The 18,538-nt window shown below is 39.6% G+C and overlaps 1 pseudogene; it reads right to left on the reverse strand.

The window, feature by feature from the left end:
• Window positions 1–294: 294 nt before the first annotated feature.
• On the reverse strand, window positions 295–978 carry LOC120856546 (annotated as a pseudogene).
• Between the last annotated feature and the right edge of the window lie 17,560 nt (window positions 979–18,538).

The raw sequence follows: 18,538 nt of genomic DNA on the forward strand, positions 1-18,538 counted from the left end.
TAGGTTTATAGTTAAATCCATTATACAGGCAGAGTAAATTGTGGGGAGAACTGAGCATGGAGAATAAACTTATCTTTGGCAATAAGGCCTCTTTTGAGTAATTCTCTATTGAATTTCTCATTTTATCCACAGAGTCCCTCAAAGGTAATACTTACAAGGTGCATCTTCCGTAGTTGAGTTACAGGACTCTTGGGCGTATGTTCAGTACTTGATCACACTTGGACTTCTGAGGATAGGGCATAGTTTGGTTGAGAAGACATAGTCAACTGTGGACTGTGTAACTGTATTCTTTTCTCAACTGGCAACCTGAGAGATATGAGACGGAATGGGGGACCTTTGTAGTGATGCACTTAGGAATTTGTTAACTGCATTTTGGAAGTCAGTTTAAGAGTAAGCAGTGTTGATGGGTTTAGCATGGACTATCTCCTTAACTGTTATAGTTATCCAGCTATACCACAACCAGAAAGGCACCAATTAGAAATGTGCTTAAGGCATTCAGGTATGGGAGTGGCTCTGCTCAACTTTTGTTCAGGGTAACCGCTTGGTGGCAAGTCATAGTTGCTCTGTTTAGCATGGAAAGCTGGCAGGGATTCATAAGGGGCTTTCGAAAGGTGGGACTCCACAAGAAGCTAGAGTAGGCCATTCAGAAATTGGTTCCAGTTTGGGTACATAGTGGAATCAATGGGAGAGTCTTAGACCTATCTCTCTAAGTATATGGACTGGTGTGCTAGCATCTGAGTTTCGCATGGTGTAACCAGGAATTTAGAATATAAAGGTTTCTAAGTTGTAGAATATTTTTAAATGGTATTTAACCTGCCAGACAAGACTATCAAGAGATGTTAGGTTGGGTACTATAGGGTCCCCTTCTTCAAAGGAATTCCACTCATTGTCAGAACTCTCAGTGAGGTAATTAACATTTTCTTCTTCCTCACTTTTTGATTCTGATAAGGAGTCAGAAGAGGGATTTCTAGGAACCATTAGAAGAGACCAACAGGATAGGGGAAAAAAAGGTACTAGAAAAAGGTGGCAATCTAAGCCAGTAAAACCCTAACACTGGCAAATAGAAGCAAAAGAGGAGAAATCCTTTTAATAAGTTCATTTGGCTGTTTCTCAGTCTGTTTCACACACAGAGTGTGCCCCTGACTCACACCAGTGTGCTGTTCTACAAGATAATGTTCTTCACTTACGAAGAAGACAGCTCGGTTCCTCAGGACCAGTTCAGCGTGTAAAATTAGTCACTGACCAGTGGCACAGGTCAGAGTCTCTCCTTCAAGTCGTGGCTACCCAAAAAGAGAAGGGGCCTCATCTAGGCAAGCTGACTTTCTTACCATGGTCTCAACAGGTCGTGATATTATGAAGAAACACTTTATGCGCTCTTTTTTTTTTTTTTTAACAGGAATAGTATCTTTATTTGGTAATGAAAAGAAACAGCCTTCTTCGTCTGCTGGTGCAGCAACTTTTGTGCAGTGGGGTGGTGGGATGGGTTGTGAAAGATCTGTCTGGTGTGCACAGATCTGACATTTTCCATAGGTGGTGCAAATGCCCTTGGAAACTAGTGACTTAGTTGTTGGACTGTCTGGAAAGGCAGCCTTAACCCATGGATGATCCTTACCTCATCCCTAGCCACAAGACCCTACTAGGCCTAATGCCACTAGCTCTGTTTCCCGTAGTCTTAATTTTTTTTGTATACAAAACTGAGATTGCCTTAAATTTGCAACTGACATATTTAGATTAAAATTGCATTCAACAACATACATATTAATATACAAACTTCCAAATCATCTAAATGTTTGCAGTCACTATGTAGCTCCATTAAAATGTATGTTTACATTATACTTTAAATCTGTATTTCCTTGGGAAATACTCATATTTTATGAGAATAGAAAGCTTGCCTAAGGCTTCTTCTATAATGGAAATGGAAACATTGCTAACATCTGAATCGTGTTTAGTGTAAAAAAGAAAATTGGGACCATCTGAACACTCAGAATCCTTTCATAGCATAGAATGCTGGAGTATTGGTGTAAAAAGAACCGCTTTTTAAAAAAATATTCAAAGTGTTACTAAGCACCAAAGTCCTTTGTCTTTGGAAATACTGTGGCTTTCTAGGTCACTGGCTGTGTGTCATATATCAAGAAGGGCACGATTCATCAGCTGTGGACATTCTTTGCATGCTTAGTGTTGTTCATTGCTGTTTCTTTACCTCAGGGACTGGCTGACACCTTTCACTAAAATAAGCCCTTGAGTTTATGCTTCTTGTGCAGCAGGTTATTGGGTTGGTGGCTGGCCTTCCAGCTGTGCACCGGCCTGAGCTCATGAGAAAGCAGCCACAGTTATCAGTGTCACAGTGCTGTTCTCTTAGGTTAAATCCTAAAACCGGTGATATCCCCAAAAATTTCTGGTATAAGAATCATTTTTTCTTCTATTTTGAATTAATGAAGCAGAAGTATAAGCTGTGAGCGATGTCTGTAAATAGCCTTGGTTCTTCTATGAAGAATGTCTTCATTGTTGGCACCTGCAAGAAGATAAGGTGTCCTATTAGTTTATAATATTAGTGTTAGTACAGAATGACGGCAGGAAGAGGAGTCAGGCTGTTTTCCCATCCCTATGAAGACTTGAACGATTAGGTTAAATCACATGCAATTGCTATTTGTGTAAATTTTTACATGGCTCTAGGAGACAAGAGGGGCTTCCCTGGTGGCTCTGATAGTAAAGAATCTGCCAGCAATGCAGGAGACCCAGGTTCCATCCCTGGGTTGCGAAGATCCCCTGGAGAAGGGAACGGCAACCCACTCTAGTATTATTGCCTGGAGAATCCTATGGACAGAGGCTGTAGTACGTGGGGTTGCAGATTTGGACACAACTGAGTGACTAACACTTTCAGGAGACAAGGTACATTTTAATTGTTCTTGGACATCATTGTGAGTTTGTTGCACATACTTTAAATTAATGCATATAATTTAAAAGTTAGAACATGAAAGACAAGATTTGTTTGTTCTCATTCCTGCTGTTTTTACTCTGTCATTGCTCCCTTCCTCTTAAGGAAATGGAGACTCTGCCTAAAAAAATATCCTGATGTTTGACTTTCTGTAGCCCCTTGAGAGGTAAACAAATAAAAGCACAAATATTACAAACTCAGGTGTGGATTAAAGTTGTCTTTAGATTTTTTTAACAGTAATTTAAACTCATAGCTGTCTCTTTGTGATTTTTATCAATTTTTTAATAGAGAAGACACTGTCATCAATGAGGATGTATTCAGTTCAGTTCAGTTTAGTCGCTCAGTCGTGTCCGACTCTTTGCGACCCCATGAATCACAGCACCTCTGTCCATCACCAACTCCCGGAGTTCACTCAGACTCACGTCCATCAAGTCAGTGATACCATCCAGCCATCTCATCCTCTGTTGTCCCCTTCTCCTCCTGCCCCCAATCCCTCCCAGCATCAGAGTCTTTTCCAATGAGTCAACTCTTCGCATGAGGTGGCCAAAGTACTGGAGTTTCAGCTTCAGCATCATTCCCTACAAAGAACACCCAGGGCTGATCTCCTTCAGAATGGACTGGTTGGATCTCCTTGCAGTCCAAGGGACTCTCAAGAGTCTTCTCCAACACCACAGTTCAAAAGCATCCATTCTTCGGCTCTCAGCCTTCTTCACAGTCCAGATGTATTAGAAGTAGTCAAATGCCTTACTCCTCCACATTCTTTTGTATTTCTCCATGTGCAGTTTCAGCTGTACAGAAAAGGAGCTCTGGCAACTTCTGCTGAGACTTTTCAGCAGGAATAGCTTCCAAAAAAAAAAAAAAAAGCAACAGCTATTTTGCAGGCCAACTTGCTAAAATTATATTCAGGTAAATTAAATTTTAGATGTCATCCTCTACAGCTAAAAGTAAGCACATTTGACTTAATCATTTTAATCAAAAATGTATTTGTATTCAAGTGTTCGTATATATGAGTCCTCTTGGCTGGATTTAAATTGTGTTGACAGAAAACATGCATTTTCTCACATTTTCAAATACCAAGAAAGTTTTAGAACCCAGCCTATAGCTTGGTTGTTTTGGAAGAAAAAATGTGATTCGGCCAAGGCTGATCTTGTTTTTCCTTTATTCTTGAAGCCAGAAGCCATTACTTTTCATTTAGGATTAAGCGGCTGTAACATTGCCATTCGTGGCTGAGGCTCCTGGTTTCAGCATGTCTGCTTGGTTTCCAGCCAGTCCTGGGTGTTCAGGTAGCAGCTGGGCATGGGAGTGCCTCTCCAGCCCACATTCCTTGGCTATGAATTTTGCAGCCCTGTTTATCTGATGAGGATCTCCCCGCAGTGAGTTGCCCATGACATTGTCACACAGACGTTAACGAATGATATGGAAAGATATAGACTTTGTCCTCCCGGAATGCCAACCAATCCTGAATCTTTCAGTCCCTTCACACTGGCTAATGACCACAAAGGCCTGGTACTAAGATGAGATCCAATGAGATCTGTCCTGCCTAAACCAAATTCTAGCAGGATGCCTATATGCATCTTCTCTGTGAGACTACCATCCAAACCTGTTCAGCGTATTTTTCAACAATTACGTTTGCCCAAACACTGACTTTCACTCCTCTGTACTCATTGTTTATTGATATTTATACTTTTAATCTATAAATGCTGTCACTGATTTCAGTACCCAAAGACTCTCTTCCTTCTCTTGAAACTCATGAATTTACTTGGGATGACTTTTGAGCCTGGCTCTTTCACTATTTCATGTGTCTTTCTTTTGCCTTCCCAAACCAGACTGTGAATTCCTTGAGAGAGGGGCTCCCAAAACTGGCAACACCTTATACACACAGATAGACAGGAGAAAAAATATTTGGACAGAAAGACCTTTGTTGTTCTTAGTAATCCAGAAAATTTGTCTTAACTTGTTCAGAACACTCTAGACAGATGCTGTAATATATGGCTCCTCTCCTTTCCCCTGCCTGCCCTCTGCTGGAATGGCTCACCAGCAATAAGATGACCAAAGGAGGATGTCATTTGGGGAATGTGGGAAAATACAGGGCTTGTTTGGCTGAAAGGCTGCCTGAAGGCTGCCTGTAAGTTGAGTCCACAACCTCGATCTTTGGAACTCTGCACTATATGCCTTGGGATAGCTAGCACACTCAATACAAGACCCCTTATGAGTTCAAACATGCACAGGGATTCTCCCTGCTAGCATGAGATGGACCAAGTAATCTTGGGTGTCCTACTTCTCTATTGTATTCATTTCACCTCCAGAACCACCCAATGGATGGCAGGTAGCTAAGCCAGGTGGTGCCCCCTCCCAAACACAAATACCCTTTCCTGTTCACAAGCCCCTGAAAGCCTTCACCACCTTCAAATATAACAAGCACTGACAGGGATCTGGCAAGGCTGCCAGTTTGGTAATGCGATTCAGGAGGTAAGTTTGAAATTCTAGCAGGGTTTTCTGTTTCGAAGGGCAGAAGGATATGGCAGCTGCTGAGGCGGCCCATTTGCCCTTGGAGAGGAGATGCAAGAGCATCTGATCCCTGGACCCCTCTCTCTCTTGCTGGCCCAGGCCGTGTCTGGGCAGTCCCCTTCTTCCTCCCGCTGTTACTCAGGAGGCTAGATGTTATGAAAAACAGAAGGAAAAACATGTTTTCCTGCTTTTTTATTATTAAAAGAGGGCGCTTTCTGGGAAGGCAGAATCCATTAGTTGAATCCATTTCAGTTTCAATGGTTAATTAATTTAGGCAACTTTAATGCACTTTTATAATGTAGCCTTTAAGAGCTATTCTGGTAAATGTCCATCCCATAAATATTAGCACCACTTTATATGTATGATATCCTTTTTGGAAGGGTGAATCTGAATTATTATCCAGGTACTAATTTGCACACAGCGTTGTCCAGGCAATCCAAAAATGCTTCCTCATAGTTTGAACATTGTTCAATACATTTTGAAGTGGGAAAAAACTGTTCAGATTTGACCCTACATTTTAAGTTGTGGAGGAATCAGCCTGGTTGCCTCCCAAAACATAATTTTGAAAACCAGTTTTGCCATACTACAAACAGAATAATTGATTTCCCCATTTCATTCTGTAAATTAAACACTAGGCTTTGAATTACTAGAAGAAATAGCACAGTTAGCCAATAAACCTTTCTTATACAATGACAGCATTTTAATTTATTATATACATTAGCATTTATTCACGCTTTGAACTGAACTGAAGATTTCATCAATCAATTTTCTATATAAAAAAGATGTCTCTGAAAAACAACAGTGGAGAAGTGCTGAGTTCCAAAAGCAATGTTGTGAAAGGCAGCAGGGCCAGAGTTCTGGGCACACGTTTAACTAAATTATAGCCAATAACTCTGCGGCTCCAAGTATAAGCCCGCGTTTTTTAAAGTATTCACCTTATGAACTGACTCTCTTGGAATGTCAGAATTTTAAAAAGAAACTATTTACTTTTCACTGTTTAAGAGGTGGGCTCTATTTGTTCAGAATTACAGCAACCTCTGTTATTATTTTAAAATATTTATTTTGCCACTTTGACAGGCTTCTTCTGCACTGCTCTTGGGTTTTAATTTTGTTTGCAGAGGTACATTTCAATAGTTGGCTTCAGATTAAATGAATGTTAGTACTTTGTGATGATTTTATTAATTAGTTGTTTTGAAAACTATTTTAAGCTGAGCGTTACTCCATTATAGAAGCTCTAAGAATCAGTGTTATCAGGTAGGTGTTAATTTAAAATTATTTATTCATTTCATTAATTTAACAAAATTATATTTAACACATATCAGGACTGAGTAGTCCACAGGCAAGATAGGCACAGTGCCTGGAGGCCACAATACTTTTAGGGAGCTGTGCAAATGTTTTCATGTCTTTTAAAACCAAAAGAAAAATTAACTTTTAGGTTAAAAAATATTAAAATATGTAATGCTAATATATTTACCTTTATACCAACATGGTAATAAAATACAATTTTTAATATGTTTTTTAATGGAAGAAGTCTATGAAAACTAAAGTAGTTCCAAGGACCTATGAAAATGATAATGTAACCTATGCCATATTTCAACTATGTTAGATTCTAGAGATAAAGAGATGAGTAGGACACAATTTCTGTTCCCAAAGTACTCACAGCTAATGAAGAAAATGGACATAAAATAGGTATTTATAATGTGGTTTCCTTGAAGTTGTTTGGAATAGTCATTATAGCTTGAAGAGCACCAGAGTTTTACTATAAAATGTCATTCAATGCATAGACTGAGTCTTTTCCTTTTTTTAGTTAAATTTTATCAACATAGGATTTGTATATATTTTAATGATACATATACAGCATTACTATATGTTTGTTCCTTTCAAACACTGCTGATATTATCATTTGGATCTGTAAGTCAAAATCTTCACATTGTATAAGCATACTACATTCACAGGACCACGAAGGAAATGCCAGGCCTTAGGTATTAATGGTTCAATGGCAAAAATGAGAAGAACTTCATTTCTCCCATGCTTAACAAAACTTCCCTACTTATATCCTTCTGAGTTTTATTGAGGCTTCAGACATGGAACAGAATCATGGCTGCACTTTCTCTCTGCATAAAATTTCTCATATATATGAGATTCAGCACTTTTTCAATTATTCTTTCTATGCCGTAATTGAGGTAGTTAGAATATTCTCCTTAACCTAAATCTTCCTTGTTAATATTTAGGTCCACTTCCACATTTTTGTTGTCAATTGGAGAATGATTTTTACCATTTTCAATTTTACCTGCATTATCTTATTACGTACACAAGCTTTTTGAATAAGCAGGGCATCATGGGACACTGGAAAGAGCACAGGCTCAGACAAACCTGGGTATGAATTAGAATTATGTCGCTCAAACTGTATGACCTTGGTTAACTCATTTAAACTCATTGCATCCCAGCATCCTCATCTATTAAATGGGGATCATTATGAATGTGTTAGAAAATTGCTGTAAAAATTAGAATAATATATGTTAAGCATTAGGCCAGTACCTGGAATATGGTAGATGGCTAAACAAGTAGCTGCTGTTATTATTTGCCATACTTTACAAATCAAGAAACTGAAACACAGACATATTAAATGACTTTGGTCAAGGTTGGGGGCTATGGTAAGCAGTTATTACTAGGAAATTGGAGGCTTGCTTTTGATCAAACCTTATTGAGAATGAAGCATAGGACGCAAAGAAAGTACAGAAGCAAAAAGTATGGAAAGAACACTGACATCAAAGCAACCAGGTAATCAGTATGTATTTATTGAACACACTATAAGATATCCTTTGCACAAGTTGGACCACTTTGGTTTGCCAATGATGAATCCTAACTTGCCTTTCCAAAAGGCTAGTATAATCCAAACACAGGATGTAGCGAACTGGATCTGGTGATGTCTGGATTCTGTGGCAGGAACACCTTCAGGATTCCCTCTCTATTTCTAACCAGTTTGTCTGGTATTCTTTGCAGATGGCTTTCTCCATGCCATGGGGGGCATGGCTCCTAGCAACCTTGATCTCTTCTCATCTAAGCAGCTATTCTATCAGCAAAGAAAGAAGGTTTCTTCCTTTTTGGCTCCAATCTGAAAACAATTTCAAGCATGATTTACATGGGACCAACTTAAGTCACATACTCCTCCTCAAACCAGTCACAACCAGGAAGATGAGGTAATATGATTGGTTGAATTGAATTTCTAATGAAATGAAATTCCATTTCATTCGAATTTGTTTCCTGTGGAAAGAGATGCATCAAGCATGCCAAGATAGTAACCTTTACCTTCTATAAGAGGTAATAGAATAATTAGTATTTTAGTGGTAGAGTTGGTTCAAAGAACCAAAATGCTAGAATCTCTGGATGTTTGGCTAAGATACCACAGGGCCTGAGTGGACATGTCACGTGAAGTTTGTAGCCAAGAAAGAAAGCCTATCATACTTTCCTCTCCCAGGATGTTGGCTCATAGAGTAAAAACTTGAATTTATTTCTTAGTATACATACCTTTTAATGAAGAAAGTTATAAACACTTGAGTACTATCTTAGAAAAAGCAGAGCCTCTAAAGAAGGTGGTTGAAGGTGACATTTCTGTTGTTTTAAAAACTTTAGGATGTCACGTCCTGTGGGAATGCATTATTCTAACAATTTGCTTAACATTTTGGCTTCCTGTAGAGTGGACTGGGTGTGGGAGCCGAAAGCAGACTTGTGTATTGAATTTATAGTGGATGAGCTTCTCCTAATGCTTTTGCCAGATCTTTTTAGACTGTTTGCTCTTGGTTCCAGTACTTTCAATATCCACTCACTGCTGCATTAGTGGGAGGACTATTGTGTTATATAAGAGATCTGGAGAGCTAGTGACTTAGTAGAGAGTCAGTGTTTTGACTTTACGCCAACATCATCATCATTTCCCTACTCGTTTCACATTTCTCTTATCAGCTGGGCCCTCTATTCAAGGTTACCTTGATTATTTTCAGGTCTTGAGTCATGAATCTCCCTTATTTTTACCTCAAAAATATTTTCACCAACTCACTTTATCTTCTCTCTTTTCAAAATTAAAGATGTCCTCCAAGGGGGTGAGGGGGGTGAGATTAGGAGATTGGGATTGGCATATATCACTATGTATGTGTATATGTATAAAGTGTTATATTTTATACTATGTATAAAATGTTAGTCACTCAGTCATGTCCAACTCTTTGCGACCCCATGGACTGTAGCCCACCAGGCTCCTCTGTCCATGGGATTTCCCAGCAAGAATGCTGGAGTAGGTAGCCATTGCCTTCTCCAGGGGAACCTTCCTGAGCCAGGGATCAAACCCAGTTCTCCCACATGGTAGGCAGATTATTTACTGTCTGAGCCACCATAACTAATGAGAACCTACTGTATAGCACAGGGAACTCTACTCAGGGCTCTGTGGTGACCTAATTGGGAAGGAAATCCAAGGAAGAGAGGATATACATATACATGTGACTATTCACTTTGCTGTATAGAAGAAACTAACCCAACATTTGAAAACAACTATAACCCAGTTAGGGGCTTCCCTGGTAGCTCAGCTAGTAAAGAATCTGCCTGAAAAGCAGGAGACCCCGGTTTGATTCCTGGGTTGGGAAGACACCCTAGAGAAGGGATAGGCTACCCACTCCAGTATTCTTGGGCTTCCCTGGTGGCTCAACTGGTGAAGAATCCACCTGCAGTGCGGGAAACCTGGGTTTGATCCCTGGGTTGGGATGATCTCCTGGAGGAGGGCATGAGTCAGACACGACTAAGTGACTAAGCACAGCACAGTCATCGGACATAAGAGATCAGAAATAAAGAAAAAGCCTATGATGACTCCTAGGTATTTAGTTTTGTGACCTGTATGGATGGGGATATAATTAAATTAAAATAAAATAGAATTAATTTAAAAAATACCTACCCTTTCCCAGCACTAAATTCTTCTCTCTTTCACTGCCATAGAAAACTAACTCCATCCATTTCTTCATTGTCTATCTGTATTTCCAGTTATTCCTCTCTGATGCATCTCCCCCCACTTATCTACCTATAAGACATCATCAAAAAGGATAATGTAGGTGGCAGTATACAGTTGCTCTAAAGTGGAATGTAAATATGATGGAATATCATTGTTATCCTATCTTTCTCCTTCACTCCACAACCATCTAAAAAGTCAGTATAAAGTATTTCTTAACTTTAATTTTTCATTATTCAGCTCATTACTTAGTATCTTAAAATCTGACTTCATTCTCCTAACATACTATCCTGGGGTTCATATCATTGCATTATCTTTCTTCTAGCACATGGCACAGTTGCCTCTGCCCTCCTCTTGAGTCTACCACCTCACCACCTTGGTTTACTTTCTCTCTTTCTGACCAATAATATATTTTTAAAAATTTTGACAACTTTATGGATATGCAATTCACTCATTCAAAGAGTACAATTCAATGGCTTTTTATATTCAATATACACTGAATTGTGCAATAATCACTGCAGTCAATTTTAAAACATTTTCATCACCTCTGAAAAGAAACTCTACATTCCTTAGCCACCCTCTCCAATCACCCAGCCCTCCCAGCCTTCAGTTCAGTTCAGTCGCTCAGTCATGTCCGACTCTCTGCAACCCCATGAATCGCAGCACACCAGGCCTCTCTGTCCATCACCATCTCCCGGAGTTCACTCAAACTCACGTCCATCAAGTCGGTGATGCCATCCAGCCATCTCATGCTCTGTCGTCCCATTTTCCTCCTGCCCTCAATCCCTCCCAGCATCAGAGTCTTTTCCAATGAGTCAACTCTTCGCATGAGGTGACCAAAGTACTGGAGTTTCAGCTTTAGCATCATCCTTCCAAAGAACACCCAGGGCTGATCTCCTTCAGAATGGACTGGTTGGACCTCCTTGCAGTCCAAGGGACTCTCAAGAGTCTTCTCCAACACCACAGTTCAAAAGCATCAATTCTTCGGTACTCACCCTTCTTCACAGTCCAACTCTCGCATCCATACATGACCACTGGAAAAACCATAGCTTTGACTAGATGGACCTTTGTTAGCAAAGTAATGTCTCTGCTTTTCAATATGCTATCTAGGTTGGTCATAACTTTCCTTCCAAAGAGTAAGCGTCTTTTAATTTCATGGCTGCAATCACCATCTGCAGTGATTTTGGAGCCCAAAAAGATAAAGTCTGACACTGTTTCCACTGTTTCCCCATCTATTTCCAATGAAGTGATGGGACCAGATGCAATGATCTTCATTTTCTGAATGTTGAGCTTTAAGCCAACTTTTTCACTCTCCTCTTTCACTTTCATCAAGAGGCTGTTTAGTTCCTCTTCACTTTCTGCCATAAGGGTGGTGTCATCTGCATATCTCTCCCAGCCTTAGGCAACCACTAATCTGCTTTTTTCTGACCACTCTTATTTTAGTGATCATCTTTTTCCTTGTGTCTCTGAATGTGAGTGGTCTCCATCATTCTGTCCTTGCTCATTCTCCCTATGCCTCCTCTCTCTCATAAATAATTTTCAAAAGAGCTCCCAGATCTCTCTCTTCTCTAACTTCTTTATTGGATGCCTGCTGATAAGTTTAACCTATATATCTCACCAGTCCCCAACTATAATGTATACTAAAATAAACTCTTACCCCATCCCAAATTATCTTCTACCCTATCTCAGCTAACAGTATTACATCTCTACCCAGTCATTTGGACTTAAAGCCTTGGTTTGATTTTGGCTGCTCTCTCCCCATTATCCCCGAATCCAATTTAAGCCATATTTTAAGGACACATTGTTCTATCCGCCTACTTTCACTCTGTCTCTCCCCTCTGCCTTCTCTTCCCTCAGGCAGTATAGCTCAGACTGATAGAGTAGCACATGGTCTATTATTTTATTTTTGGTGAGATTGTCCAGAAGTATTTTGTGGCCATACTTTTTCTCTCTTCCTCATTCTTGATTCTTTCCCATTTCTGAGAAGAATAACTATTTGAATTCAGTTTTAAAGATCACTAAATCTTCTTCTACACAAGTACCCTTCTCTTAAACCCCATATACATGAATGTGCTAAGAATGGCCTGTATAACATGTCTAATAAGCAACAGTCAAGTGTTTGCAGACTATTATTTGTAAGCAATGACACAGCAAAAAATATTTCCTAGCTGTATGTTTTCTAATATAATTTGTATCTTCAGGTGGGGAAAACAAGATGGCGGAGGAGTAGGTGGACATGGAGTACATCTCTCTCCATGAAACATCAGAAATACACCGTCAGACACAGAAGTGCATGGAGAACACTGGCTGAGAGTGGACAGGAGTACCTGACCAGCAGAAAAGAATATATAGAGCCACACAAAACTCAGTGGGATGAAGGAACTAGAGGGAAAAAACAAGAGTGTTCGTAGGACTGGACCTGCCCTCAGCAGGTGGGGAAACTGAATCAGGGATCTGATCCCCACATCAGGACAACTGTCTGAGTCAGAGGAGAAGCATTTAAGGCTGAGAGTGAAACAGCTGACCTGTGGCAGCCTAAATGGAATGAGAATCAGACAGTCCTTGCTGCAGCCATACATACCCTGGACAGGGACTCAGGTCCCCTGGAAGGCACATCAGCTGGGAGCTGGAGTTTAGGAAGCAATCACAGGGCAAGGCCTGCTGTTGACTGTGGAGAGATGGATGGAGGGGATGTGAAGGAGATTGTGACGGGAAATGCCTGTGGAGGAAAGCTGGGCAGCCATGGAAGCAAGGCGATACTGCTGAGTCTCACTTAAGGAGTGGAGCCATCACCATAGTGTCTCTCTTCCTACACACCAGCATCGGCAGCTGAACAATAGAGAGGCAGGCCCATCAAACGTGTGATGCACTGAACTACAGAATAGGACCCCAGCCAGGGGGCCCCTCTATGTGCCCGATGCACCAAACAACAGAGAAGGACCCAGGCAAGGGAGCCCTCTAAGTACTGAATGGGCAGAGTTATGGAGAAAGACTGGCCAAAGAGGCCTTCTGATCACCAGCTACAAGAGGCTCGAAAAAAGACTCTGATAGGACCATAACTCCTGCGGCAGAGGCAGTCCGTGTCCCTGCACACTTGGTGCCATCAGGGTCCCTGCAAGCCAAGCAGCTGCACCACCTTCACACTCAACTCTCACTGGGGCAGAGCTGCCACAGGCAAAAAAAGTCTTGCATCTATACACGCAGGGTTACTTTGATCGTGTCCAACTCTTTGCGATCCTATAGACTGTGGCCTGCCAGGCTTCTCTGTCAGGGAGAGGGGTTCTCCAGGCAAGAATACTGGAGTGTATTGGCCAATACTGGTGGCCATACCCTTCTAGAGCACTATATTTCCTGCTGCCCTAGCCACCAACCCCCCTGAGTACCTGGTGCTGCCAGAACCCCTGCAACTCAAGCAGCTGCACCACCTCCACACCTGACCCTCACAGGGGGCAAACCCAATCCTCCAGGGCAGCCTCAGGAGCAAACCCTAGTGGATGACCCACATGCAGAGGTGGAAATAGAATCACAATTGAAACCCAGGGGCAGTGTGGCTAAGGAAGAAGACACAAAACCTTCCCATCAGCTGTACAAGCTGTAGATTAAATCCACATGATCAACTAGGCAGACTCCATGTCTATGGAATATATAAACAGAGACTGAGTGCTCCCATAAAAGAAAACGCACTAGTTCTGATAGCTGTGAACATTGGAGGCAAGAACACACAAGTGTAAGACCAGATTAGAGTTTGAGCAGGCCCCACAGCAGGTCCAGAGATCAGCACAGTGTTGGAGGGCACCCTAGGGATGTGAGGTGGACTGTAACTCCCAGCAAGGGCAAAGGACTCGGAGAGCAGTGACTCAAGAAAAACATTTATTATTCTTATGTTTTGACTTGTTCTGTAGATTCTTTTGGATTTTTTTTTTTTTTGGTCCTTTTTTCCCCCTCTGTTGTAGTTGTTGATTTTATTGGCACTATGAAATCTAATTAAGCTTTTGAACTTTTTTTTTTCAGTCACATTTTTTATTATTATTATAAACTTCTGCCATGTTGGGTTTTTGCAGTTCTGTGGAGTTTTTCTTTTTTTCTTCTTTTCTCTTTTTTAAATTTTAATTTTATAAACCTATTATATTTTTTATTCCTTTGTTTGCCTTTCCTACTGTTCTTTTTCCCTTGAAGTTAGTCTTTAATGTATATAAATTTTCTTCATCTACCTCTATTTAGCTTTGCATATCTATTCTTTCTTTTCTTTCTTTCCTTTCCTCTCAACATATTTGTTAGTTTTGTTTTCATTGCTTTATTTCCCACTTAGCACTCTGCTTTAGTTTTGTCTTCCAGTTTTGTTCTAAACTGGTAAATATAATTTATTATTTTCTTTGTTCATCAGATCAATCTACTGTATTTTTTTTTTTGGACTGTTTTGACTTTGCTTATAGGTGTATATGTATATGTATATAGTCCATTATTTTAATTATCATTTGCCTGACTTTGTAACTGCCATTTGCCTGGGGTTCCTCCTTGGTTTCTCATTTGGGGATATTTGTTTTAATCTCACTTAATGCCATAACAAACTACTTGTAGAATCTTCATTCCTGACCAGAGATCAAGCCCTGAGCCTTCGGAGTGGGAGCACTGACTCCAAAACCCTAGACTACCAGAGAACTAACCCTAGGGAGTATCAGATAGTGGGAACTCACACAAAGAAAATCACTTGAATACAAGATCCGGCTTCACCCAATCACCAGCAGCACCCTGTGCAGGATGCCTCATCTGAGGAAAAAGAAACAAACAAAGAAACTCTGCACAAATCTCACCCTATGCTAAGCTTACACAAACCACCAGCCCAAACTTAGGAGGTCAGAAACCAAAAGGAAGAAAGAATTCAACCTTGAAGCCTAGGGAAAGGAGACCTCAAACACAAAAAGTTTAAAAAAAAATAATGAAAAGGCAGAGAAATACTACACAAATGAAAGAACAAATGAGAAACACAGAAATCCAAATAAATGAAGAGGAAACAGGCAAACTACCTGAAAAAGAATTCAGAATAATGATAGTAAAGATGATCAAAAACCTTGAAAACAAAATGTAAAAAAACTTTCAGCAGAAACTTTGCAGGCCAGAGGGAATGGCAGGATATAGTTAAAGTACTGAAAGGGGAAAATCCATAACCAAGTTTACTTCACCCAGCAAGGATCTCATTCAGAATTGATGGAGAGATAAAAAGCTTTTCAGACAAGCAGAAGTTAAGAGAATTCAGTACCACCAAACCAGCTTTACAACAAATGTTAAAGGGACTTATATAGTCAAAAAATACAAGAGAAGAAAAAGATCAACAAAATCAACCCCAAACAATTAATAAAATGGCAATAGGAACATATATAATTCCTTTAAATGTAAACAGATTAAATGCTCCAACCAAAAGACACAGACTGGCTGCATGGATACAAAAACAAGACCCATATATATACTTTCTACAAGAAACCTACTTCAGACCTAAAGACACATGTAGACTGAAAGTGAGAAGATGGAAAAATACATTCCATGCAAATGGGAAGCAAAAGAAAGCTGGAGCAGCAATCTTCATATCAGACAAAATAGACCTTAAAATAAAGAATATTACAAGAGATAAGGAAGGACACTACATAATGATCAAGGGATCAATCCAAGAGGAAGACATAACAATTGTAAACATCTATGCACCCAACATAGGAGCAACTCAATACATAAGACAAACACTAACAGACATAAAAGGAGAAATTGACAGTAACACAATAATAGTAGGAGACTTTAACACCTCACTCACACCAATGGACAGAGCATCAAAACAGAAAATTAATAAGGTAACACAAGTCTTAAATGATACATTAGATGAGCTGGATCTCACTGATATATCTTCAAAACATTCCATCCAAATGCAGAAGAATACACCTTCTTCTCAAGTGCACATGGAACATTCTGCAAGATAGACCACATTTTGGGTCACAAATCAAACCTCAGTAAATTTAAGAAAATTGAAATCATATCAAACATCTTCTCCAACCACAATGCTGTGAGACTGGATATCAATTACAAACAACAACCACAAAAAAAACTGTAAGAAACACAAACACATGGAGATTAAACAACACATTTCTAAATAACCAACAAGTTACTGAAGAAATCACAAGGGAAATCAAAAAAATTTAGAAACAAATGACAATGAAAACATGACAACTCAAAACCTATAAGCTAAGCTAAGTCACTTCAGTCGTGTCTGACTCTGTGTGACCCCATAAGTGGCAGCCCACCAGGCTCCCCCACCCCTGGGATTCTCCAGGCAAGAACACTGCAGTGGGTTGCTATTTCCTTCTCCAATACCTGAAAGTGAAAAGTGGAAGTGAAGTCACTCAGTTGTGCCCAACTCTTAGCAACCCCATGGACTGTAGCCCACCAGGCTCCTCTGTCCATGGGATTTTGGGATGCAGCGGAAGCAGGTCTAAGAGGGAAGTTTATAGCAATACAATCCTACCTCAAGAAGCAAGAAAAACACCAAATAGACAACCTAACTTTACAGCTAAAACAACTGGAAAAATAAGAACAAAAAACCCCCCCAAAATTGGTAGAAGGAAAGAAATCATAAATATCCAAGCAGAAATAAATGAAAAAGAAATGAAAGAAACAATAGTAAAGATTAATAAAACTAAAAGCTGGTTCTTTGAGAAGATAAATAAAATTGACAAACCTTGAGCCAGACTTATCAAGAAAAAAAGAGAGAAGAATCAAATCAACAAAATTAGAAATGAAAAAGGAGAAGTTGCAACAGACAATACAGAAATACAAAGGATTATAAGAGACTATTATGAACAGCTATATGGCAATAAAATGGATAACCTGGAAGAAATGGACAGATTCTTAGAACAGTTCAGTCTTCCAAGACTGAACCAAGAAGAAATAGAAATTATGAACAACCCAATTACAAGCACTGAAATTGAAGCTGTGATCAAAAATCTCCCATAAAACAAAAACCCAGGACCAGACGGCTTCACAGGAGAATTCTGTCAAACATTTAGAGAAGAGCTAATGCCTATCTTTCTAAAACTCTTTCCAAAAAATTGCAGAGGAAGGAATATTTCCAAACTCATTCGATGAGGCCACCGTCACCCTGATACCAAAACCAGAAAAAGAAAACACAAAAAAAGAAAACTACAGGCCAATATCACTGATGAACATAGATGCAAAAATCCTCAACAAAATTTTAACAAATAGAATTCAGCAACACATCAAAAAGCTCATACTCTATGATCAAGTTGGGTTTATTATGGAGATGCAAGAATTCTTCAATATACAAAATCAATGTGATACACAATATTAACAAATTGAAAGATAAAAACCATACAATAATCTCAACAGATGTAGTGAAAGCCTTTGACAAAGTTCAGCACCCATTCATGATTAAAACTCTTCAAAAAATGGACATAGAAGGAATTTACCTCAATATAAAGTGAAAAGTGAAGTCACTCAGTCGTGTCCGACTCTCTGTGACCCCATGGACTGTAACCTACCAGGCTCCTCTATCCATGAGATTTTCCAGGCGAGTACTGGAGTGGGTTGCCATTTCCTTCTCCAGGAGATCTTTCTGACTGAGAGATCAAACCCAGGTCTCCCATATTGCAGGCAGATGCTTTACCATCTAAGCCACTAGGGAAACCTCAACATAGTAAAGGCCATATATTATAAGCCTATGGCAAACATTATTCTCAATGGGGAAAAACTGAAAACATTCCCCTAAGATCAGGAACAAGACAAGGGTGTCCTCTTTCACCACTATTATTGAACATAGTTCTGGAAGTTCTAGCTACAGCAATCAGAGAAGAAAAAGAAATAAAAGGAATCCAGGTTGGAAAAGAAGAAGTAAAGCTCTCACTGTTTGCAGATGACATGATACTGTACATAGAAAACCCTAAAGGTAGTATCAGAAAATTACTAGAGCTAATCAGTGAATTTATCAACGTTGCAGGATATAAAATCAATACACAGAAATCACTTGCATTTCTATATACTAACAATGAAAAATCAGAAAGAGAAATTAAGGAATCAATCCCATTCATCACTGCAACAAAAAGAATTAAATA

Source organism: Oryx dammah, unplaced genomic scaffold (genome assembly GCF_014754425.2).
Source record: "Oryx dammah isolate SB20612 unplaced genomic scaffold, SCBI_Odam_1.1 HiC_scaffold_28, whole genome shotgun sequence".
In the NCBI taxonomy this organism is placed as follows: Eukaryota; Metazoa; Chordata; class Mammalia; order Artiodactyla; family Bovidae; genus Oryx; species Oryx dammah.